Below are 26,511 nucleotides of genomic sequence, written 5' to 3'. Positions count from 1 at the left end.
GACCTATGACAGTGCAGAATAGAGCAAAGCAGGAATTCCAAGCAGAGATAAGGGGAAAAAGATGGTGGAGTCAAAGAGACCCCATGTAGCTGCCAAAGGAGACAGACCCTCCCTGGAACCTTGCCGGTAAACCATGAGCTTCGTGGTAATACACAGAATAATAGAAATGGGTTAATTTAAGATGTAAGAGCTAGCTAGGTAAATATGCTAGAGTCATTGGCCAAGCAGTGTTGTAATCAATATAGTTCCTGTGTGATTATTTCGGGTCTAGGCAGCCAGGAACAAACAAACAGCCTCCACCTACATTCCACCAATTCAGAACCAATTACTCAAACATATGAGCCTTTGGAGGCCATTCTTGTTTAAACGAACACATGGCACTGGTACGCCCACACTAACATATACAATATTTCAAAATGTGTTTCCAATGTTTCACAGTATACATTTTACTCCTTTCTCATCTGTAACGCCCGCCAATAGTAATATCTGCACACTGTAAGGGCCCCACTGTGCCTCAACATTGAGCTCATCCTCTGGAAAATGGGTCATGAGCTAAATGACTGGCCTGAATCTCTCTTTGTATACAAAACACCTCTGCTTCCTAAACTTGCAGACACTTACCTACCAGAAAAGGAGGCCTATGTGCAGCGTTAAGCCCACCGCTATGGTAGAGTGTGAAGCCCACTGCTCTGCTTGTTCTGAAAACACCATCAGGCTTCTAAATGACTAGCCTAAATTTTCTCCTCCTTACTCCTCAAATCTATATAGCACACTCCTCTATCTGAACCATTTCTCCTTTGTTTCCCCATAGGAATATGAATTGCTTAGAGAGAGTTTGTTACTTTCCCAGTATTATCTATAGAAGACCCTCTCCTGCCTTATCACAGGTCTGCCATGACCGCAGGCTGCCCCTTCTCCTTCCTGAGGCCAGGCCCTGAACTCAGGCTAGATTTCCACATCCTCTTGCTGCCTCAACAACAGAAACAGCAATCCTCTTGCCTTACACAGATCCTCTTGCACTAGTTGTAAACAAACCCAAGTCTCTACTGTAGCATAGCAGCTATATCATGTGGCCTTACAACATGCTGCAGCTATAGCCCAAAGGCCTGCTTAAAAATTCCCTATTGCAAACAAACTTCTCTTTAACACTGCCTATGTATTCTTATTCATTTTCTTGTCTCCTTTTCATTCTCTTGACATCCTGCCTCCATTTTCCAAGATGGCTCTGCCAACACCATCCACAGGGCCTGTTTGGTCTTCATCTTCCCTCACCTCTTAGCATCAAATGACTACTGTTCTCAACCTTTCCAGTACTGCTTGCTTTTCACTGTATATGAGAACAATGCTGAGGTTCCTCTAAGTAAACACCAGACCTAACTGTGCACCTTCTCTCCAGGGAATCTTAACCAGTTATGGTTTTATTTACCACACTGACAGCTTAAAAGCCAGCTGCTTGGTATTCTTAATCTGCAGTTCAGACACCTTTTCTGAGCCCCCAACTCGAAGCTATAGGCTCCTGTCTGTCTGCATGCCCAGCAAAGCCTTGCAGACAGGATCCTTGCATTCAAAACCCATTTCTCCCATTTACTGTCTGACATCAGGGAGCTTTTTTAACACTACAGTATCTCTCTCATTCTCTAAACAATATATATAACAACACTGGCCCCATCCAGTTCCTGCTGTTTACTGTGTTTTCATCACTGTGTAGTCCCTCACACCTTCCTGTGTTCCATCTGCTCACTTCCTGGTCAACACTCAAAAACCTTCAGAGTCTTGCTTAACTCACCCTCCCTAGGGAAGCAGAGAAAGGGAAGGAGCATAGAAGGAAGGAGGGGAGATGTATTTCAATCAGACAACATTTAAAGAAAATAATCATGTAGAAGAGAAATCAAACACAGGCACACAGGTAGGAGATTCACATGGGGAACACTGGAACTAGTTCAGTGATCACAAGCTGCACACATGAGAATCAGAAGGAAGAGTTGCCTGATGCTCTTATCCCTGCAGATTTTTATCTAGATGAATAAGGGAGTAGAAAGATGCTTCTTTTTCCCACTGGAAACAGTTTTAGTACACCAACACTGACTCATCTGTTCTTAGTATGTTCAGACAAACCTAATCTAAATGACTAACATGTCAAAACAAATCTATACTCTTAATTACCAAGTCAGATTTAACAATGTAAGACCTTTGGTACTTTTAAAGTGACATTTTACATTACATTCTCATATATGCAAACAAAAATCAAAATATATTTTGACAGACTATTATTCAATAATGAAAAGGAATGACCTATTGATACATGTAACAACTTGAATGAATATCAAAGGTATTATACTAAATGAAAATATGTTAAAAGGTTACTCACTTAATAGTCTACCTATACAACACCAAAATGTAAATACTATGAGAACAGAGAAGATACCAGTTATTGGCAGGGCCTACGAATGGAGGCAGACAGGTGAGAGGCTAGGTGAACAAGACTACAAAAGGGCAATGTGAAGAGAAGAATCTGTTACAGAAACCTTTATTTTTGAACATACAAAAGCTATACCAGAAATAAGAATTGCGCGCATGCGCACACGTGCACACACACACACACACACAAGTATGAGTTCAAGAAAAATTAGAGACAACTGAAAAAAATGAAGACTGTACTAATATTAATACTCTAGAGCAGTGGTTCTTAACCTTCCTAATGCTTTGACCCTTTAATATAGTTCTTTCTGTTGTGGTGACTGCCAACCATAGAATCATTTTGTTGTTACTTTATAATTCTGCTGTTATGAATCATAATGTAAATATCTGATATGTAGGATATTTGATATACGATCCCCGTGAAAGGGCTGTTTGGCCCCCGAAGGGGTTCCGACCCCCAGGCTGAGAACCACTGACCTAGAGAATACCACTGAAAGGGTGCAAAATGTCATGTATATTACTTATTGAAAGTTCATGTGTATTTAAAATTACCTCAAATCAAAATCTATGAATGGTTCCCAGCCTTAGTGGTGGGAACAGAGAACTTGTTTAGCTTATGTGAGGCCCTGGGTTTCATAACTAGCACTTCAAATAAATAAATGATACACAAACAGATAAATCCTTAAAACTTTGAAGTTTAAAGCATTTTACCACTATGATAGTGGTTTTAATTGCCAACTTGACATAGTTTAAGATAACTTGGGAGAGAGTCTCAATGAGGGATTGTCTAGATCAGGTTAGCCTACAGCTATTTCTGTGGGGGATTGTCTTGATTGTATTAATTGCAGTGGAGGTGGGAAGACACACTAAGAATGTGGATGGTATCATTTCAGGGGCTAGGTGCTGAACTGGATGAAGAAGAGAGTGGGCTGATCACTTGTAAGCAAGTACCTCTCTGCTCTTTACTGTAGGTGTGACCAGCTGCTTCACAGTGCCGTCACTTCCTCACACTGTGGACTGCAACCTGGACTTGTAGGCTGGAATATCCCCCTCCTCTAAATCGCTTTTGTCACAGCAACAGAAACAGAATGGATAGAAGCACACTCTCAAAAGGATTCTTCTCTTATTCCTTGCTACAGACATGACTCTCTTCACAGGTGTCTCCTGTTCCTTGACATTCCACCCATACTGCTATCAGCTCATGAAGAAGGACACAACACAGAGTAGACAGATGTTTTGAGGTTGTACTGAACACAATAAAGAAGTATTATTAGCATTATAGAGGTCTTGAAATGAGCTTGAAGATCTGAGGTCATAATGACTCAGACAACTACTTATGACCTAAGAAAAACTGCCTTCTTTGGCACTTTGAAGTATTAAAAAAAAATCATGTAGAATTCAATTACAAGCTCACACACTTGCTTATGCAGCTGGTCTTTTTAAAATTTGTGGTGCTGTAAGTCTACAATTCTAATGGGCTCACTGGTGACATTCCAATCCTTTGAAAAATAAATGAAATATCATAAATCACTTGACAGTTCTTATGCTTAGATTTTTATCATCACTCTGACTCTGAAAATAAAAAGCAATATGTAAGGATAGGATCTTGTTTTGTGCCCTATAAAGCTCAAGACAGACAATAAATCATACCATTACATGCCATTTAAAACCCTAACTTTAATACTTGGGATTAAATTGGTATAATGCCTGTGGTCACTCCCAGATGAATCCATACAAGTAGGACAGTTTTTCTTCAAATACTGCATATTATGTGATAAATGAAGCAATAAGGCTTGGTGACTGTACTTGTGTATACTCAAAAACCATTCATGCCCATACCCATATGGGCATCCTGCTCGACATCTGGAAGGTTGGGCTTATTCCTCAGCATCCAGAGGAATGCTGGATTACTTATAAAAAGTAAAATATTGGGGGTTAGTCCTTTAAATTAAAAAAAAATGTTTTGAGCTGGGCATGGTGGCACATACCTTTGATCTCAACACTCAGGAGGCAGAAGCAGGTAGATCTCTATTAGTTTATGGTAGTCTTTTTAAATTTTAATTAATTTATTGACTTCACATTATGATGGCAGTTTTCCCTCCCTTCACCAATCCACTCCTCTGTTCAGAAAGGGGAAGGCCTCCCATATGTATCAACAAAGCATGGCAAATTAAATTGTGGTAAGACTAAGTATGTCCCCTTGCATTAAGGCTAGACAAGGCAATCCAGTATGAGGAAAAGGTTCCCATGTGCCAGCCAAAGCATCGGGTGCAGCCCCTGCTCCCACTGTTAGGAGTCCCGCCAGTAGACCAAGCTACACAACCGTCACATACATGTAGACGGTATAGGTTGGCCCCATGCAGGCTCCCTGGTTGTTGACTCAGACTCTGTGAGTTCCTATAAACCAGGTCAGTTGTTTCTGTGGGTTTTCTTGTGATGTTTTTGACTCCTCTGTTTCTTACAATCCTTCCTCCCTCTCTTTAGAAAGATTCCCTAAGTTTGGCCTAATATTTGGCTGTGGGTCTCTTTATCTGTTTCCATCAGTTCCTGGATCAATGTTCTCTGAGATGATAACTGGGGTAGTCACCAGTCTGATCAAAGGAGATGGCCAGTTCAGGCTTTCTATCCACTATTGCTAGGAGTTTTAGCTTGGGAGTTTTATGGAGTTTCCCTTGCACCAGGTTTCTTTCTTACAACTCTTTCAGTACTCTTTCCGCCGACCTACCTCCCAACACAATCCCTCAAGTTCCCATCCCCACCTGCCCCCAGTTCACACAAGGAGGTCTCCTCTTATTTCCCCTTTCCAGAGAGATTAATGTGTGTTTCCCCCCGACCACTGCCTTAAGCCCTCCTTGTTACCTAGTCTCTGGGTCTATGGGTTATGCTATAATTTACAGCTTATATCCACTTATAAGTGAGAACATACCACTTCTGTCTTTCTGGGTCTGTATTACCTACCTCACTCAGGTTGATTTTTTTCCTGAATAGAACACCAACAGCACAGACAATAAGACTGACAATTAATAAATGGAAATCTTATGAAACTGAAAAACTTCTGTAAAACAAAGGACACTGTCAATAGGACAAAATGGCAACCTATAGAATGGGAAAAGATCTTCACCAACTCCACATCCATCTGATGAAGGGTTCATCTCCAAAATGTATAAAGAACTCAAGAAACTAACTGGATGTCAAAATACCAAACAATCCAATTAAAAAATGGGGCACAGATATAAGCAAAATTCAACAGAAGAATCTCAAATAGCAGAGAAACAAAGAAATGCTCAACATTCCCCAGGGAAATGCAAATCAAAATGACTCTGAGGTTCTACCTTACACCTGTCAGAATGGCTAAGATAAAAACCACAAACGACAGCTTATGCTGGAGAAGATGTGGAGTCAGGGGAACACTTCTCCATTGCTAGTGGAAGAATAGACTTGTACTGCCACTTTGGAAATCAATATGGCAGTTTCCCAGAAAATTGGGAATCCATCTACCTCAAGACCCAGCTATAACCATTCTTGGGCATATACCCAAAGGAAGCTCAATCATTCCACAAGGACACTTGCTCAACTAAGTTCATAGCAGTTTTACTGATAATAGTCAGAGCCTGGAAGCAACCTAGATGCTCCGGAACTGAAGAATGGATAAGGAAAATGTGGTACATTTATACAATGGAGTATTACTCAGTTGTTAAAAATATGACACCAGAAAATTCAAGGCAAATGAATATAGGATATTCTTGTTCTTTCATGCTTCCATATAACTGTAGCATGAATTCTAATTGGTCTTAATAATAAAAACCTGAAGTCAGATATTTTAAAATTGATTCACTACTTAACAAAAACAAAAACAACCACCACCAACAACTATGTGAAGATGATAGGAATTAGGTAAAATTAATGGATCAATTTCAGGAAAAATGTCATGAGACCGAGTTTTCCATTCCTTGAAGAAAAGGTCTCTTCACTTACTCAGATGTCCCGGCTTCTTAGTTCTGACTTGCTGTATTCACAATACAAATTTTGTATGTCTTTTGTTAAGTATATTCCTAAACAGTGTATTTTATTAAAAATAAGAAAAGCATGTAATACTAATCAGCATACATCAAAGTATGTCTCTCAGGACTGCTGTATCATCTCTGGAAATGTCAAATACATCAAACTTATAAGCTCCTTTAAGAGCACACTTCAAAAATGAAACAAGGACTCTAAACTTGGCAGTAAAAGAAATGAACATACATCTAACCAGATCATATTGTTAATGTCGTCAGGTGGCTTGTGTAAGCTGCTCTCACTTTCACTGTACACTATAGAATACTGTTCAGAGAAGGTAACTGAGATTCACAGTGTCACCCATCCCTGAAGCAAGGAACTCATACCACCTAGGTGCTCCAAAGCCAAATCCTTTAGTGAAATTTCTGCCCAGTCATGACAATGATATCAAAGAGAAGATAAAAGTAAGATGCAGTCACAAAGCTCTGCTTTTGGCCTGTTTCGGGAGACTGAGCTTTCTGGCTGGCTTTCTCCTCTTCCACTCAAGACTGTCAGTCCCTTCTCTGCCCCTCCCTTTCTTCTTATTCCTCTCCCTGTCTCTGTCTTTCCCTGCCTTCCCTCTATTCCTTTTAACTTATCAACACAGGGTCTTGCTGTGTGTAGTCCAGGATGGCCTCAAACAATCCTGCTCAGTTCTCCTTGTCTCTGGACTTTGCTTGCTCTTTACTGGCTTCTCTTCTGGCTTCCCTTGGCAAAGTCTTCTTACAGGCTTTGCTTTGACTTTATTTCATATTCTTCATGATCAGATCTGCTCTTTTCCTGAAGTCCTTCTGCTTCATCAAGGTATATTCCACTACTGTCCTCTTCCTTCATCTCCTTTACAAGGGACTTTTACACTGGAGTCCATTGTTACACCTGCTTCCCTCCATTGATAAGCACCAATTTCCTGTTTATGCGAATGTCCTTTTAAAAAAGACTTTTAAAAAATTGATGTAAGTTCCATGCATGCGTGTGTGTACATGTGCATGAAGGTGCCCACAGAAGTCAGAAAAGGCAGCTGGATTCCTGGGAGTTAAGAGATACCTGTGAGTTGCCTGATATGGGTGCTAGCAACCAAATCTAGGTCTTCTGCAGGAGCAGCAAACTCTCTTAAGTAAGTCATCTTTTTTTTTTATGCTTTGTGATTTTTTGATCACCTTTTTCTGTCAAGAAATTAAAGTAATTTTTTATTTTATAATATATTTTCTCTAAGGTCCAACTTACACATGCCACTTCTTAAAGAAACCAGCATCAGGGCTGAAGAGAGATGGTTCAGGACTTAAGAGCACTAACTCCTCTTCTATAGGACCTAGGTTCAAGTCACAGCACCCACATGGCAAATCACAACTATCTGTAACTCTAATCCCAAGAGATCTGAGGCCCTCTTCTGACCTCTATGGGTATCAGTCATGCATAGGCTACACAGACATATATGCAGACAAAACAACCATATACATATTTTTTAATTATTAATTTAAAAAGAGCATTATAGCTACCTTTGCCCTCTTCTGTGCTCAAAATCACAGAAAACACTTTGACTTTCAGTGCCACAGCAGAGTCAGGTGCCAAATGAGAGGAGATTTTGTTTTGCTACTTCTCCATTTTCTCCTTCATCTGCCAGCTCCCTTTCCCTGTATCTGTTCTGATACATCTTGGACTATTTCTCTCCTGATTCTGGTCTTTCCACCTTACAGGACACATAATTCAAAAATTTCAAGTTCTATTTCTCCCACCGAGTCACTGATAAGAGATTGACTTGCTCATGTATAATTCTTTGGTCTGTTGTTTCCACATTTTATCCAAGGCATCACAGTAAGATCTAGAGGCACAGTAGTCATGTAGAGGAAGTTTGTTCAGTTTGAACCCACTTAGTCAGATGTAGAGACACAGCAAGAAACAAACCTTTGAGGCCCTTCATTTAATGCCCCATCTGTCTTGTTCTAAGTGTCTACAGGTTTTTCTAGATTCATTTTTCTATCACAGGCATGCTTTTTCAAAGCATTTAGTATTTACTACATCTTTTTTCCTCAGAGTCCAGCTGCTCTGTGCATGGGCTGGCACCTCGGATAGCAAGCTGACTGTGTAATTCATACATGCCAATAGCAATCATCATGGATGCTCTCTCTCAGACTCTTTGGACAGACTCACTACAGACTTCACCTTGCTCCCCTGCTGGTATCACCTCAGGGGACAAGAGCAGGAACTGAAGGGTAAAGTCAGTCAGAAACGTGAGGAAATGCAAGTGGAAAAGAAATATGCTCTTCTCCAAGACTTCTCCAGACTGAACAGGAAACATTTCACCACAGAGCAACACCTGCATGGCTGTGTTCAACAGTCACAGATGTGCTATATTCCATTCTTCTATCAATTCAAAGGTGTTGAAGGGTTTTCAAACTCAAGGATGTAATATCTTTAACAAATTTAATTTGTTCTACACAGAAAAAAATACAAAGTTAATGTTTCTTAGGCAAAATGCTGGCAACAACTTTTATGAATTCAAGCAAAGCCCAAGACCCTGTCAACTCCATAAGGATTGCTACAGAACACCATTTTATCTTCATGCTGAGGCTGAGCCTGGGCACAGACTAATATTGTGGGTCTGTTCCTCAAGCAGCTTGTTTAGACCCTTGCTGGCAGTGACGAGACTGCTGACAAGTACTGACCTTTCTGCTCTGGAGAGTATGGAAAAGGCCTCAGAAACAGGCCAGTTCTATCGTACGAAACATTAATCAAAGAAGCCACTGTCATCCACTGATGTGGGATGCCCTTCTGTATGCTGAGAACATGTCTAGCTGATTTGGCCAATAGTCAGGCAGAATATAATTAGGCAGGAAATCCAAGCAGAGAGACGGGGGAAAGAAGGTGGGTCAGAGAGATGCCAGCAGTGGCTGGGGAAACAAGATGTAAGGTAACAGCAAGCCATGAGCCTCATGGTAAAATATAGAGTAATAGAAAAGGGTTAATTTAAGTTGTAAGAGCTAGTTAATAAGCCTGAGCTAATAGGTCAACAATTTATAATTAATATTAAGCCCCAGAGTGGTTATTTGGGAACTGGCGGGCAGAATAAAAACCTCCAGTTCATATGAACCAGTTCATATGAACCAGTGGTTCATAAGCAATAAAAAACTTTCAGTGCTGAGACCAGGTGTCCTGGCTGCATTAAATCTTTATCTTGAAAGCTATGTTTAGAAAAATCTGATTTCTAGTGTTGGCTCAATGAAAACTTAAGAATTCCTTTAAACTCAAGAAAATTTGCTGGCTTGAGAGACTGTTTAGATGGGCAAAGTGAACTTTTCTTTAAAATCTTATATGTATGCTTTATTATGGTGCATTAAATGAAATATTTGGCCAAGATTCTTTTCTTGTTTTTAGATGTCTCAAAGTACCTGCCTAGATCCTCTGAGGAATTTCCTTTACTTCTGAGATCTAATAACTTTACCAGGTTCTTTCAATGTTTAGATTTACTCTATCTTTTTATCTCAATGAAGTTTAACATCTAAAGGTTGGTTTAATTTCACCAGTTTGGGAATTTTGTTCTGTCATTAACTCCATATATGGTAGACCTATTCAACTTATATTTTGAGATGTACAAACTTCCACGGTTTGTACAAAAAGATGGGAATTAAAATAATGCTACCCAGAAACTGGCTTTTCATGGACACTGCGGCAAGGCCCTGCGCTTCAGCAGTCTCACACAATTTCTGTTAAGAAACGGAGCATTAGCCGGGCGGTGGTGGCGCACGCCTTTAATCCCAGCACTTGGGAGGCAGAGGCAGGTGGATCTCTGTGAGTTCGAGACCAGCCTGGTCTATAAGAGCTAGTTCCGGGACGGGCACCAAAACCACAGAGAAACCCTGTCTCGAAAAACCAAAAAAAAAAGAAACGGAGTATTTGGGCACATATAATCTTATTCTATCATGAAACAAAGCAGCAAGTTTGAACACTTTACTTATACAGCTTACTCCTTCCACAGCTGTATCACTTCTGTTAAATAACATCTATCCAGAAGAGTTTCCTGAACATGAAGGAAGAAAGACTATGGGAACAGTATCTTACAGTCTAGGCAACACATGGTGTGGTTCTGTGCTCTATTTATTTCTATTAGAATTAGAATTCAACCATGTGATGGTTGTCATGGTGGCACATATTAACCCTTTTGAGTTATCAAATCAATAGACTTTTAGTGAATGACGTCTGATTTGTAAGATAAATTTAAAAATTAAGACTAACCTTATTAATTAGATTAAGCAGTAGACATTTTCCGTAAACTGAGTGATCTACATTATGGGTGTAAGAGTTTGACAAAAAATATATTCAAAACATATATTTTTTAAAAAAACCTATTAGAAGTATTAGGAAATATATGCTAAAATCAATAACATTCCTTACCTTTTCTATGCATAACACTGGCTAATACAGAGTGTCACTGATAATAGAAAGTAGTAAGTAGAACTGTCATCTGATGAATCTTAGTTCAAACTCTTTGAAGCTTCTCTGGATGAGAAAGAGATGTCAATCCTTGCAAGTCACGCAGCTTCTAGTCTTGAGCCTTCCATAGGACAACCGAGCAGACAGTGAGGGATCCTTACCACGTTCATATCTCTGGATCTTCACAGGAAGTCAGCAGCGTGAGAAACGCTCAGCACAAGGCGCACTTTCTGCCATGCTGTGATCAGGTCGCATATGACCAAGTCCTGCTTCTCTCTCAAATGTGTGCTCTATTCACTCTTCCTGGTTGTCTTTTTGTTGCTGTATTCCTTTCATTTTGTTTTAATGTCTTCTGGCAGTTGTGTTTCCGAGTCTGTCTTTCCTAGGTTGTGCTTCTAGATTGATATTTTCTAGTTTTCCAAATAAGTTTAACTGTATCTAAATTAAATTATAATTTTAACCTTTTTCCCAGTTATAGACAACCTATTGTCCCCAGAACCACACACTGAAAACTGCCCATCCATTCTTCCACTGATTTACAATATACTGGTTTCACCCTGCTCATCAGAGTCACCGCTTACAACCACAGACATAAGTAGTCCTTCTTCTAAACAACCCTGGTCCCCCAAACTTAGGAATATAGCAATGCTGGGGATCAGAATATGACAAAGCTCTAGAATGACTCTTCTGAGTGAAAAAGTAAAAGTTTCTCATTTAGAAAGAAAGCACAGCTGTATGCTAAGAATGCTGACGTATAAAGCAACGACAAATCCTCAAAAGAAAATCAAGCCAGCTTTGCTGCTGCACCTAAAAACTGCAAAAGCTACAGTGTATGAGTACTCAGCTAAGAAAAGACAGCAGCTGTGTGGGAAGAAGACAAACAAGACATATTCTGGGTGAGATATGCCAGAAAGCACTGAGCCTAATGAAGACGCAAGCAAGTATCTCATCAAAGGAGGGACACCAAAACACTTACTAGAAGCAAGGTATGGTTTCTAGACTCAAGAACACGTTTGCATTAAAAACATGTAAATTCTTGAGGGAAGCCACTGTAGAAGTTTCTGCCACAATTATGCAGAGCTAAGAGGTTGGTTTTTAAGGGAATAAGGCAGGAGACAAAGCAAGCACTCAACTGGGATAAGCACAGGCTTTTCCTGAAAGAAGATGTACATGAGAATGCAGTCATAAACCCATGCACAGGGTAGAAAACAAGGAAGGACAGATGAACTCTGGAAGAATGTTCTAGTGATGTGATATAGAGCAAGACCAGGCATCATGTGCAGAGCACAGAACCCAAGGACTTGCAAAAGTAAAAATAAATGATACTGAGATAAGAAGGGGTCATACTCATATTACTTTTGTTATTTTAATTTTTATCATTAAAAAAAATCTTTTACTATGCCTAACTTTTAATTTAACTTTTTTATAGGCATATAAAGTAAAAGAAAGGGGGGCATGGTTTCCCTAGGGTTCAGAGCTATCTGCAGCTTCAGACTGACATCTACTGGAAGATGAAACATACTCCCCGCCAATAAGGTCCACTGTCATTCTTTCACTGTGGAGAAATCTGGCAGAGGTCACTTTAACCAAAACACCAAATTTAACTCCACCAGTAATAAGTCATGTTGATATAATTTACCCCTGATCTGATGTGGTATAATCCCGAGAAAACATCAGACAATGAACAGTGGACATAATGCGAGACTCTGAAACGGATCCTAACGAGAATGGCGCTGTAAAAACATGGAAGCCATCAGTGTGCAGTCTCAGGAACAGTTGCCTCCCACTCAATCACAGTCTTGATAAACAGCATGGCTTTGGGTGCCGAGTGCACCGTTCTGTGCTGTCTGGCTGCTGCTACTGGTCTACAGAAACGCGACTGCTGTTCTTCTACTGACTTCCTGTAAAACCCCACCAAATTTGCCAGTTAATGCTAATAATGTAGCTGTGAAATTATGTTGTTTGTTTTATCACTGACAATTTATATCATATGCTCATAGTGGTATTTTATTTTCTTCTTATTTCCACATTTTTTTTCCTTGTAGTCTCCCCCCCCCCCATCCTGACTTGTGTTTTTGGACAGACCATGTGGTACAAAACTGAATAAAAATATCTGACATATTTTCTTTATTTATTTAAACCGACAACTCACTTCAATTTCATCAGCACTATGGGCAAATAAGGTCCTTTTGGTTTGACTATTTCTGCCACAGAAATAAAAATATTGCTTTTAGTTTTAAATGCTGAAATGCTAATCTAGAAAGCACAGAAGAATATATAACACAAGTGAAAAGAAGTAATGAAGATAAGGAGTTATTATGGTATTGTTATTAAAGTAGAATAAAGACTATGACACTACCCTACCCATACTTCATTTTCTCCTGACATGGTGTAAAAACTGTCAATAGAAGTGTCCAACTAAAAAGCCATTCAACTATAATCACATTATAAGTCTTCTTCTCAGTAGTTCTCCCTACCCCAAATACTTCAGTAAAGTGACTGATATCAACTCCAAAGTAGAAGCTTTTCAGGCACAGGGGAAGTGTTTCTTGGTTTCCCTTGGGTGCTGGTGAGTTCAAAGGCCCACTGTTGAAGGTCCCCCGTTAACCAAGACTGCCTCTAATATAGTTTTAGTAGCAGTAAATGAATGTAGTAAACCTGAACTGGATTTAAGCTCTTGTGCATTTTGGAAGCTAGTTAAGAGCAGTTAATGATACTAAAACCCAAAAATAAAATCACAGTCTTTCAGGATATAAGGAAATGAACGACAATGGTTCAAGTAGTCAGAGATGAATAGAAGGAAGACAGAAAGAAAGGCAGCTGTGCTATGCAGTCACAGAACAGGCTTTAAAATACTGCTTGCCAAGTCAATTCCTGGAACACTGTGGAAAGATGCTACTAAAATCCTTTGAAAACAAAACTCAAGCCCAATAGAGCATACATCTCCTAATGTTCACATAAGCATGGTTTTTGGAAATAATGGACACAAAGAACCTTACAGAAGGCAGAATTAGTCCAAGATAACAGCATCCTTAGAGGACAGAACTGGAGTCTGATTAGGATGTTTCATCATGATTCTTGCCATTCACACTCTATGTATTATCTGGCTTTAATCCCACAAGCCCCACAGCTTCAGGAGATTAAACACAAACGTCTATTTGACAACTGGCCCTAATGCAATGGATTATGGATCCTACACATAAAATGATGCTGGAGAAAATAACCCTGAGGAGTCTACTGTAAAGATTACTGACAACCAGGACGTCCTGCATCTCTTCCAACCCTCACCACTGACCTTAAAACACAGACAAATCAAGGATGCTTGAGAGTTCAACTCCTTCAATTGTAATATGAATAAGAAGGATACCTTTTAGTTCTACAATTCTAATTTAAAATTATTGATATCATGGAGTCAAAGAACTCTACAAAAGTAACCTATAAAATACCAGATTGATTTGGGTTCTTAGCAAACTCAACTCGCACTTGAAAAAAACAATTGGCTCACCTTCCTGGGCCTGGATGGAAGTGGGAGGACCTTGGTCTTCCTGTAGGGCAGGGAATTTGGACTGCTCTTCAGTAGCGAGAGGGAGGGGGAATGGACTGGGGGGAGGAGAAGAGGAGTGGGGATAGGGGAGGGGAGAGGGGGGAGGGGGCAATGTGTGGGAGGAGGGGAGGGAAATGGGAAACGGGGAGCAGTTGGAAATTTTAATTAAAAAAGAATAAAAAAAATATATATAAAAAAAAAAAAAAGAAAAAAACAATTGGCAAGAAAACATCCTCGCAGTCTGTCACCACATTTCTCTATTGTTTCTATCTCACTATAGTATAGTAAGAAATATATCTATTGTACCTGCCCTCAGAGCCCTCCCATGCTTTCAGTTTGGATCCAAAGACCCAGCCCAGGACCACCCCCTCCCATGGCACTCTCTACACCAACTGCAATGCCTGAGCCCCCATGTCAGGAAGATATCCACTGCTCAGGGGCAGGCCATGCCAGTCAGAACAGCTGCAGACTACACCAGTGAGAAGAGGTGCAGGCCACACCAGCTAGAATAACAGACAGGAAAACTTAGACAGAAAGTCCCTGGTGGACAGAGACCACACTGGCCACTAGACTCCAGATAGATGGCCCTTCGGGAAACCTCCACACTCTCAGTTCCTTCTACTATTCCTGATCTCCACTTCCCTCTTCACAGTGCCCCTCCCCAACTCTGGGCAGAGGTACCTGCTGAACCAAAGGTCATACTGGCCACCAGAAGTCTAGCCCCCAATTCTGACAGAGTTTCTCTGCTGGACCAAAGGTCACACCAGCTTCTAGAAATCCAGGCCACAAAGATCAGAAAATCAAAGAGGAAACAGAAACCAAGGAACAAAATACCCATCCAACAAATACAAACTCAGAAATTGGCACCTAGACCTATAATCACTCCAAACCCAGATACTTAGTCCCCAGTGTAAGAACACAGTCAACAACAGACAGGGCAATAAGTCACTAGTAAAACACCCAACTATCCTGTTACTACATCAAGCTCTGAATATTCCAACAAAGCTGAAGCACAAGAAAACAACCTTACAACCAAGTTTATAAAGATTGATACAAGTCCTTAAAGAAGAAATTAATAAATCTCTCAAAGAAAGCCAAGAAAAAAACAAACAGTTGAGAGACCGGCGCAGATGCAGGCGGCAGCGCAGGCAGACCGGCGCAGACGCGGGCAGAGGCTCGGCAGACACGAACTTATATTTTCTGATGGTCCAAGCTTGAAACAGTGAAGCCCACACTGAGAGCAGATCGTCCCACTACAACTAACTCAAGTAGGTGTGTTGGTGGTTAGCCTCCAAAGTGGGAGGTCCTTTGTTGGCGAGGTCCCTGGCGAACGCGAAGCCTGGACCTGCCCCTGAAGACCCTCCTAAGTGGTGGGAGTGTTCTTGACCCATGGTGGAACCCAGGAAACGGAGTGGGGGCATTCCCCGACCCCTCTGACTCCCCGGCCAGCCTGCTAGGGCAGTTCCTCCTCTGCTGCGACCTCTCTCTCCCTGGTCCATCCCAGCTTGCCCCCAGAGGCCTCCTTCCTTCTCCCTCCCTTCTGCGGGGCCACAGGATCACCCAGTTCAGCCTGTTTGGGGGCTGGGTTGGGTGCTCGGGGCAGAGGGCAGCGGGAGTGTCTTTGTTTTGGTGGCTGGCCTACAGAGTGCTAGACCTTTTGTTGACCGAGGTCCCTGGAGAATGGAGAGCCTGCTCCTGTTCCTGGAGACCCTCCTGAGTGGTGTGAGGGATCTTGGCCTGCGGCCGGACCCAGAAAACGGAGCAGGGGCATTTTGTATGCAGGGCCCCTGACCAGCAGGGAAACCTGACCCTGTTTTAGAAGACCCACTAGATAGCATTGATAGGAAGAGATAGGCAGACGCCAAGGCAAGAATTCACCCAACAATCTGAAAAACAACATAAAAACACCAGAACCCAATGATCTTACAACAGAAGGACTTGAACACCCTAGCACAGAAGAAGTGGAAAAAATTGACTTTATAAAAGCAATAGAGTCCCTCAAACAACATGTAAAAAAATGCCCTTATAAAAATGGATGAGAAGTATAACAAAAAGTTTGAAGAAATGAGTAAATACGTAAATGATACCCTGGGAAACCAAGAAAAATCAATCAAACAGGTAATGGAAACAGTTCAAGAAATGAAAACTGAAATGGAAGCAAGGAAGAAAACACAAACTGAGGACCGGCTGGATATGAAAAATCTAGGTCAACGAGTGGAGACTACAGAAACAAGCATAATCAATAAAATACAAGAGGTAGAAGAAAGAATCTCTGATTCTGAGGACACCATAGAGAAAATAGACGCACTGATCAAAGAAAACAGCAAAGCCAACAAATTCTCATCATGAAACATTCAGGAAATATGGGACACAATAAAAAGACCAAACCTAAGAATAATAGGGATAGAAGAAGGAGAAGAGTCTCAACTCAAAGGCCCAGAAAATATTTTTAACAAAATTATGGAAGAAAACTTTCCCAACATAAAGAAAGATATTCCTTTGAATATTCAAGAAGCATACAGAACACCAAATAGACTGGATCAAAAAAAAAATCCCCTCGCCATATAATAATCAAAACACAAAACATACAGATTAAAGAAAGAATATTAAGAGCTGCAAAGGAAAAAGGGCAAGTAACTTATAAAGGTAAACCGATGAGACTTACACCGGACTTCTCTATGGAAACCATGAAAGCCAGAAGGTCCTGGATAGAGGTACTACAGAAACTAAGAGACCATGGATGCAAGCCCAAGCTACTATACCCAGCCAAGCTATCGTTCACTATCAATGGAGAAAACAAAACATTCCAGGATAAGAACAAATTCAAACAATACGTAGCCACAAATCCAGCCCTACAGAAAGCATTAGAAGGAAAATCACAACCCAAGGAATCCAACATTGCCAACACTGCCTACAATAACTTAGGCATCTAGCGAGTTCACCAGCACAACTCAAAGAAGGGAGACACACAAACTCTATTAACAAAGACAATGAGTATAACCGGAGTAAACAACTACTGGTCATTAATATCACTTAATATTAATGGCCTCAATTCACCTATAAAAAGGCACAGGCTAAGAGATTGGATACGAAAACAGGATCCAACATTCTGCTGCTTACAAGAAACATATCTCAACCACAAAGACAGGCATCTACTCAGAGTAAAGAGTTGGGAAAAAGTTTTTCAAGCAAACGGGCCTAAGAAACAAGCAGGAGTGGCCATACTAATTTCTAACAAAACTGACTTCAAACTAAAATCAATCGGAAGAGATGAAGATGGACACTTTATACTCCTAACAGGAACAATTCATCAGGATGAAGTCTCAATCCTGAATATCTATGCCCCTAATATAAAAGCACCCACGTATGTAAAAGAAATATTACTAAAACTCAAAGCAGACATCAAACCACACACACTAGTAGTACTTCAACACACCTCTCTCACCAATGGACAGGTCAATCAGACAGAAACCTAACAGAGAACTAAGAGAATTATTGGAGGTAATGAAGCAAATGGACTTAACAGACATCTATAGAACACTCCATCCAAATAGGAAAGAATACACCTTCTTCTCTGCAGCTCATGGAACCTTCTCGAAAATTGACCACATACTTGGTAATAAAGGAAACCTCCACAGACACAAAAAAATATCAGTGTCCACCTGTGTCTTATCAGATCACCATGGATTAAAGTTAGAAGGCATCAACAATGCTACCCCCAGAAAGCTGACAAACTCATGGAAACTGAACAGTCAACTACTGAACCACACCTGGGTCAAGGAAGAAATTAAGGTCTTCCTTGAAATTAATGAAAATAAAGGGACAACATACTCAAACCTATGGGACACATTGAAAGCAGTGCTAAGAGGAAAGTTCATAGCACTAAGTGCCCACTTAAAGAAAACGGAGAAAGCATACATTGGAGATTTAACAGCACACCTGAAAGATCTAGAAAAAAAAGAAGCAGATGCGCCCAGGAGGAGTAGAAGACTGGAAATAATCAAACTGAGGGCTGAAATCAACAAAATAGAAACACAGAAAACAATCCAAAGAATCAATGAAGCAAAAAGTTGGTTCTTGGAGAAAATTAACAAGATTGACAAACCCCTATCCAAACTAATTAAACGACAGAGAGAGAACATGCAAATAAATAAGATCAGAAATGAAAAAGGGGACATAACCACAGACACAGAGGAAATTCAGAGAATCATTAGATCTTACTACAAAAGCCTGTATGCCACAAAACTGGAAAATGCAAAAGAAATGGACATTTTTTTTAGATAAGTACCATATACCAAAGTTAAACCAAGACCAGGTGAACAATCTCAATAGACCTGTTAGTCGCGAAGAATTAGAAGCTGTTATAAAAAAACCTCCCTTCCAAAAAAAGCCCAGGACCAGATGGTTTCAATGCGGAATTCTACCAGAACTTCCAAGAAGAGCTAATACCTATACTCCTTAAGGTATTTCACAATATAGAAACAGAAGAGTCATTGCCAAATTCCTTTTATGAAGCTACAGTTACCCTGATACCAAAACCTCACAAAGACTTAACCAAGAAAGAGAATTACAGGCCAATCTCACTCATGAACATCGACGCAAAAATTCTCAATAAAATACTGGCAAACCGAATCCAAGAACACATTAGAAAAATTATCCATTATGATCAAGTAGGCTTCATCCCAGAGATGCAGGGCTGGTTCAACATACGCAAATCTATCAATGTAATCCATCATATAAATAAACTGAAAGAAAAAACCATATGATCATTTCATTAGATGCTGAAAAAGCATTCGACAAAATCCAACACCCCTTTATGATAAAGGTCCTGGAGAGATTAGGGATACAAGGGTCATACCTAAATATAATAAAAGCTATTTACAGCAAGCCGACAGATAACATTAAATTAAATGGAGAAAAACTCAAAGCCATCCCACTAAAATCAGGAACACGACAAGGCTATCCACTCTCTCCATACCTCTTCAATATAGTGCTTGAAGTTCTAGCAATAGCAATAAGACAACATAAGGGGATCAAGGGGATCCGTATTGGAAAGGAAGAAGTTAAACTTTCGTTATTTGCAGAGACAGAGTCCCACATTGGAGCACGAGACTACAACCCCAAGGTCCAAACCAGGAGCAGAAGGAGAGAGAGCACGACCAAGGAACTCAGGGCCATGAGGGGTGCACCCACATACTGAGACAATGGGGATGTTCTTTCGGGAACTCACCATGGCCAGCTGAACTGGGTCTGAAAAAGCATGGGATAATACTGGACTCACTGAACATAGCGGACAATGAGGACTGCTGAGAAGTCAAGAACAATGGCATTGGGTTTTGATCCTACTGCACATACTGGCTTTGTGGGAGCCTAGGCTGTTTGGATGTTCACCTTAATAGACCTGGAAGGAGGTGGGAGGTCCTTGGACTCCCCACAGGGCAGGGAACCCTGACTGCTCTTAGGGCTGATGAGAGAGGGGGAGTTGATTGGGGGACGGAAGGGATATGGGAAGCGGTGGCGGGGAAGAGACAGAAATCTTTAATAAGTAAATAAATTAATTAAAAAAAAAACAAAAAAAAAACAGTTGAAAGAGACAAAACTGAGGGGATTCAGGAAATAAAAAAATCTAGGTAAGTTAACAGGAACTACAGACACAAGCATCAGCAACATCCAGGAAATATGGGACACTATGAAAACACAAAAATCTAAAAATAATAGGAATAGAAGGAAAAGAATCCCAGTTCAAAGGCTATAGAAGAGATTTTTTTTTTTTTTGGTTTTTTTTTTTTTTTTTTTTTTTTTGGTTTTTTGAGACAGGGTTTCTCTGTGGCTTTGGAGCCTGTCCTGGAACTAGCTCTGTAGACCAGGCTGGTCTCGAACTCACAGAGATCCGCCTGCCTCTGCCTCCCGAGTGCTGGGATTAAAGGCGTGCGCCACCATCGCCCGGCTTAGAAGAGATTTTCAACAAAATCATAGAAGAAAAATTTCCCAAACTAAAGGACATGCCTATAAAGGTACAAGAAGCTTATAGAACACCAAATAGATTAGACCAGAAAAGAAAGTCCCCTCACCACATAATAATCAAAACACCAAAAATACAGAACAAAGAAAGAATATTAAAAAGCTGTAAGGGGAAAAGGGCAAGTGACACATAAAGTCCACAGAGACTATAAAAGCCAGAAGGTCCTGGGTAGATGTGCTCCAGATTCTCAGTGACCACAGATGTCAGATCAAGCTACTATACCCAGAAAAATTTTCCATTACCACAGACAGAGAAAACAAAATAGTCCAAGACAAAGACAAATTGAAACAGTATCCACAAATCCAGCCCTACGGAAGGTAACTAAAAGGAAAACTTCAACCCAAGGAGGTGAGCTACACACATGAAAACATAGGAAATAATCTCATATCAGCAAAAGCAAAGAAGGGAAGCACAAACACACACTACCATCGCCAACAATAACAATAAAATAACAGGAATTAGAAATCACTGGCCATTACGATCTCTCAGTATCAATGCACTCAATTCCCACCCCCAAGAGATACAAGCTAACTTTGGAAAGGATGTGAAAATAGGATCCATCCTTTCGCTGCATACAAGAAATACACCTCAACATCAAAGATAGACATTACCTCAGAGTAAAGGATTAGAAAAAGATTTTTCAAGAAAATGAACCCAAGAAACAGGTTGGTATAGCTATTATAGTATCTAACAAAACAGATTTCAAATCAAAGTTAATCAAAAGAGATGGGGAAGGACACTTTATGCTCACCAAAGGAAAAATCCACCAAGATGACATTTCAATTCTTAACATCTATTCCCCACACATAAGGGCACCCACATTTGCAAAAGAAACATCAATAAAACTTAAATCACACACTGACGTTCACACACCAATAGAGGGAAACTTCAATTCTCCACTATCACCAGTGGACAGATCTTCCAGACAATAACTAAACAGAGAAATACTGGAACAGATGTTATAAACCAAATGGACCTAACAGATATCTATAGAATATTTCACCCAAACACAAAAGAATACACCTTAAAATCTCACAGAACTTTCTCCAAAACTGACCACATACTTCGTCACAAAGCAAATCTCAACAGATATAAGAAAAACGAAATACCCCCATTGTATTCTATCAGACTATCATGAGACTAATACTGGATATCAACAACAACAGAAACGATAGACTATTAACTCATGGAAACTGAACAACTCTACTGAAAGACAACTGGGTCAAGGCAGAAATAAATTTAAGACTTCCTAGAATTCAATGATAATGAATGCACAAGATACCCAAACTTATTGGACACAATGAAAGTGGTGTTCAGAGGAAAATTCACAGCACTGAGTGTCCACATACAGGAATTGGAGAGAACTCATACTAGCAACTTAATATCACACTGAAAGCTCCAGTATAAGAAGAAACACACGCAAGAGGAATAGACAGCAAGAAATAAACTAAGGGCTGAAATCAATAAAATAGAAACAGAGAATAATACTAAGAATCAAGGAAACAGAGTTGGTTCTTTAAGGAAATCAACTAGACAAACTACCTGAAAGGTAAAGAGAGAATATCCAAATTAACAACAATCAGAAATAAAAGGGGGGATATAACAACAGACACCACACCAAGGAAATCCAAAGAATCATTAGGTCATATTTTTTAAAATCTGTATTCCACATAATTGGAAAATCTAAAAGAAATGGACAATTTTCTCAATAGATACCACTTACCAAAGTTATATCATGATCAGATAAACAATTTAAATAGTCCTATAGTCCCAAAGAAAACAGAAGTAGTCATAAAGAGTCTCTCAACCAAAAAAAGCCCAGTACCAGACAATATTAGCACAGAATTCTACCAGACTTTCAAAGAAGAGCTAATGCCAATACTCCTCAAATTATTCTCCAAAAGAGAAACAGAAGGAACATTGCCAAATTCATTTTATGAGGCCATAGCCACACTGAAATCCAGACCACAGAAAGACTCAACAACAACAACAACAACAAAAAATTACAGACCAATTTCCCTCATGAACATTGATGCAAAAATAATCAATAAAAAAAACTAGGAAACTGAATCCAAGAACACATCAAAAAAAATCATCCATCATAATCATGCAGCCTTTATCCTAGAGATGCAGGGATGGTTCAACATATGAAATTCTGTCAATGAAATCTACCATATAAACAAAGTAAAAAAGAAAAAGAAAACCACACGATCATCTCATTAGATGCTGAAAAGGCCTTCAACAAAATACAACACCCCTTCATGATAAAAGTTTTGGAGAAATTAGCAATACAAGGAACATAACTAAACATAAAAAATGCAACTTATAGTAGCCTATACCCAACATCAATATAAATGCCGAGAAACTCAAAGCAATTCCAATAAAATCAGGAATAAGACAGGGCTGTCCTCTCTCTCTCTCTCTCTCTCTCTCTCTCTCTCTCTCTCTCTCTCTCTCTCTCTCTCTCTCTTCAATATAGTACTTGAAGTTCTAACTAGAGCAAGAAGTCAGCTTAAAGGAGATCAAGGGGATACAAATTGCAAAGAAAGCAGTCAAAGTATCACTATTTGAAGATGATATGACAGCTGCCCATGGGAGAACAGGACCAGGTACAAAACTCATCTTCCTGTTTTCATTAGAATCCATCTAGATTTATACATGAAATTAGTTAGTAGTTTTAAAAAAACACTACTTAATAACTAACTAATGTTTTAAAAACAAACAAAACAAAAACCAGGGTGCAAGTCAAATGAAACATATTTATGGACCAAATCTGGCTCCAGGTGGCATACCTAAGAACCTCTGCCTTACATGTTTTGTTGGCTTCTTAAGTCCATTCCTCCCTTGCATGTCACCTGACCTGGCTCTAGTGGAGACAACTGCCCATTTGACCTAGGAAGTAGGCAGTGTTAGCGTTAGGAGTCAGGATGGAGTTAGCATCTCAGGACCAGGGAGTGCTACTTGGCATGGACTGGTGTGGTAGATCCAGAGGAGTCACAAACTCTCAGGAGCATGACTGAGGAAGTATACTCTTTTAGATTTAGATATGAAGTCTAAATAGTTCTACTTTGCCAGCTATTCCCAATGGAGACTGAATCTTAAACAGATAAAGGTTTTATGTAAGTCTCTGGCATGTCTCAGGATCACCACAACTAGATTCCTAACACTGTCCTTACAATGTAATTGGTGCCCCAAATTTCTTGTCTCTTTCATGTACACGTGAAGGGAACACAGATGGATTAGAGAAGTTGTAACTATCACTCAGCTCATTCTACCCTGAAAACCATTAACATTTCCCAGAAACCTGAAAACATTTTTTAAAGCAATTTTATGAAAATGCTTACAAAAAGGTGAATTTGTTCTAAACTTTCAAATTACAGGCACAATAGTTCAGAGACTGATGACATTAACTCTAGTCCAGTACATTATACTGCTATTTAGTACCTTACTATCCTCATTGGTATGAGCATATGGCATATTTGATACAGCCCAGGTGCTAATGGCTGTTTGACAAATGGCAGAAAATACTCTGACCAGGGAGGTGGTAAAAGCAAAGCACTGCATTCTGGTTGGCCAGTGCTGAGAACATGCAATATTAACACTAATTTTGGAAAGTCTGTAACTAGGGGCTGCACCAGTCACAAATATGTGTGGGGAGAAAAGCTCATACAAGAGGAAGATAGGTGCTAAAGCTGGGAAGCAAACACAGATTTGTCATTAGAAAAGTAAGTGATTTCCCATTTTAACTAACCAAAAATATTAAAATGCACAGCATGACTTAGAATGCTGCTTCAAATTTCAATTTAATACTGGAGAATGGTATGCCAACAACTTCCTTATACACATGACTCTGACTACTGGAATGATCCTGCAGGACTGAGGCTGTGTTACTGCATATGTAGGAGGTTATTAAATGCTTTATAATGATTATGTTAAAGGTCATATTTCTCATACACATAACCTCACTTACTATTATGAATTAGACATGTACATGAGCAGACAATGGTCTTCTTCCATTAAATGCAAACTGGCTGAAATTACTGCTGAAGTTGCCAGGCTGTAAGAGAAAAGAGATAAAATTAATGAGGATGAGGTTGTATAATCAGTTTATGATACAAATTGTGTGCTGGGGTCACGGCTGATATCACCAACTCCCACATACCCAGTTCACTTTAGAATGTGACTCCTCTCCTTTTCTAACACAAACTCTAAGTTAAGTTGTTTCTTACTTCTCTTCCATTCCAATTGATCGTGACACCCATAGCAGAAACATCTGAGCGCTGACTCTCTACTGCCAGAGGGACAGAGACCCATCTCCTTGGCAGGGCATTTTTGGCTCTCCTAAGATTGGCCAATACTTCAAATCCAGGAGTTTTCTATCTAAGCTGATATCAAAATTAGTGGGGGAGCTTTAAAAGATAAACAGGTTGATAACCTATGCCTCAGAAACTATTTAACAGTTCTGAGGTAAGATTCTGAGACTAGCAGCTTTAAGAAATCTGGATGGCAATTCTGAATTGCCAAGAATGAAGCACTTAACTAATTTTCCCACCTATTATTGCCACACCAGTCCATGGCAAGTAGCACTCCCTGGTCCTGAGATGCTAACTCCTTCCTGACTCCTAATGCTAACACTGCCTACTTCCTAGGTCAAATGGGCAGTTGTCTCTAGTAGAGCCAGGTCAGATGACATGCAAGGGAGGAATGGACTTAAGAAGCCAACAAAACATGTAAGGCAGAGGTTCTCAGGTATGCCACCTGGAGCCAGATTTGGTCCATAAATATGTTTCATTTGACTTGCACCCTGGTTTTGTTTTGTTTGTTTTTAAAACATCAGTTAGTTATTAAGTAGTGTTCTTTTAAACTACTAACTAATTTCATGTATAAATCTAGATGGATTCTAATGAAAACAGGAAGATGAGTTTTGTACCTGGTCCTGTTCTCCCATGGGCAGCTGTCATATCATCTTCAAATAGTGATACTTTGACTGCTTTCTTTGCAATTTGTATCCCCTTGATCTCCTTTAAGTTGACAGACAGTGGTGGCAGTTTGCTTGTTTCCAGCCCTCTATTCAGGCAGACTATCTCCTAAACTATCATTTCTTCCCTAACTCTAGTTACAGCTCCTCCATTCTTCTGAAACCAGTGAACCTCCAGCACTATCTTTAGAAACATGGCAATCACAATGGGATTACCATTCTGAGCATCCTAAACCCACTAATTTCCTCTGTAAAAAATTTTATGGCAATGACACTTTTACTGAGGATGCTTCTTTAACACCTTGAACCCTGTATTTCAGGCCCCTAGGGGAAGGTAAACTTTCTCTAGCATCTTTTGTTCACTCTTCCTAGCCTCTAGCTTTGACAGTATTAAGCATAAATCAGGTACTCATGTGTGCAACACTTAATGATCACTGAATAAATTATATTCTCTTAAATTTATGAAGATATTTTTCTTAGTCTGACAAGTTAGGCTGTCACCTTTCAGGGCTGTGTATGCACACAGTGACATGTTGTTCACTAGAAGCATCATTAGGCCCATGTAGAAATGATAATCACTTGTTCACAAAACCTGACGTGGTGTCAAATATCTATTAATGTGTTTTCCCTATAGATAGAATGATTTCCATGTTTATATATTCCCCATGCATATGTATTATGCTATATGTGGATGAGCAGAAAGGATAGTAAAACAGCTCTTCATCTGCTTCAAATGGCCCTCTCAAGCAAAGGGACAGCTGAGCCCATCCTAATCCACCACGGGGAGGACCAACCAGAGCGCTTCTCCCTCAGTGTAAAGAAGTGATACTTTAATACATGTGCTTAATACATGTCCTCATATGTGGTGACCCCCAACCATAAAGTTATTTCATTGCTACTTTACATCTGTAATTTTATTATTCCTATGAATCATAATGTAAGTATCTGATATGCAGAATATCTGATATGCAGTCCCTATCAAAGGGTCATGCAACCCCCAAAAGGTCGTGCCATAAGTTGAGAACCAGTGGTTTAGTGTCAAGAGCTTATAGGCCAATGTCTATGACACAGTGCCCAAAGCCAAGT

At 39.9% G+C, this 26,511-nt stretch overlaps 1 protein-coding gene across 3 annotated transcripts in view; it reads right to left on the bottom strand.

Moving 5' to 3' along the window:
• Positions 1–26,511, bottom strand: part of Znf438 (zinc finger protein 438) — a 142,873-nt gene that overhangs the window by 82,038 nt on the left and 34,324 nt on the right. For all 3 annotated transcript variants that reach the window (XM_057787516.1, XM_057787518.1, XM_057787515.1), the window contains one exon: positions 24,418–24,504. The gene's annotated coding sequence lies outside the window, so the exon portion shown is untranslated. The remainder of the gene's footprint in view (positions 1–24,417; positions 24,505–26,511) is intronic.

Source organism: Chionomys nivalis, chromosome 13 (genome assembly GCF_950005125.1).
Source record: "Chionomys nivalis chromosome 13, mChiNiv1.1, whole genome shotgun sequence".
Taxonomy (NCBI): Eukaryota; Metazoa; Chordata; class Mammalia; order Rodentia; family Cricetidae; genus Chionomys; species Chionomys nivalis.
Note: the sequence above shows the minus strand (reverse complement) of the source record. Positions and strands in the feature narration are given on the sequence as shown.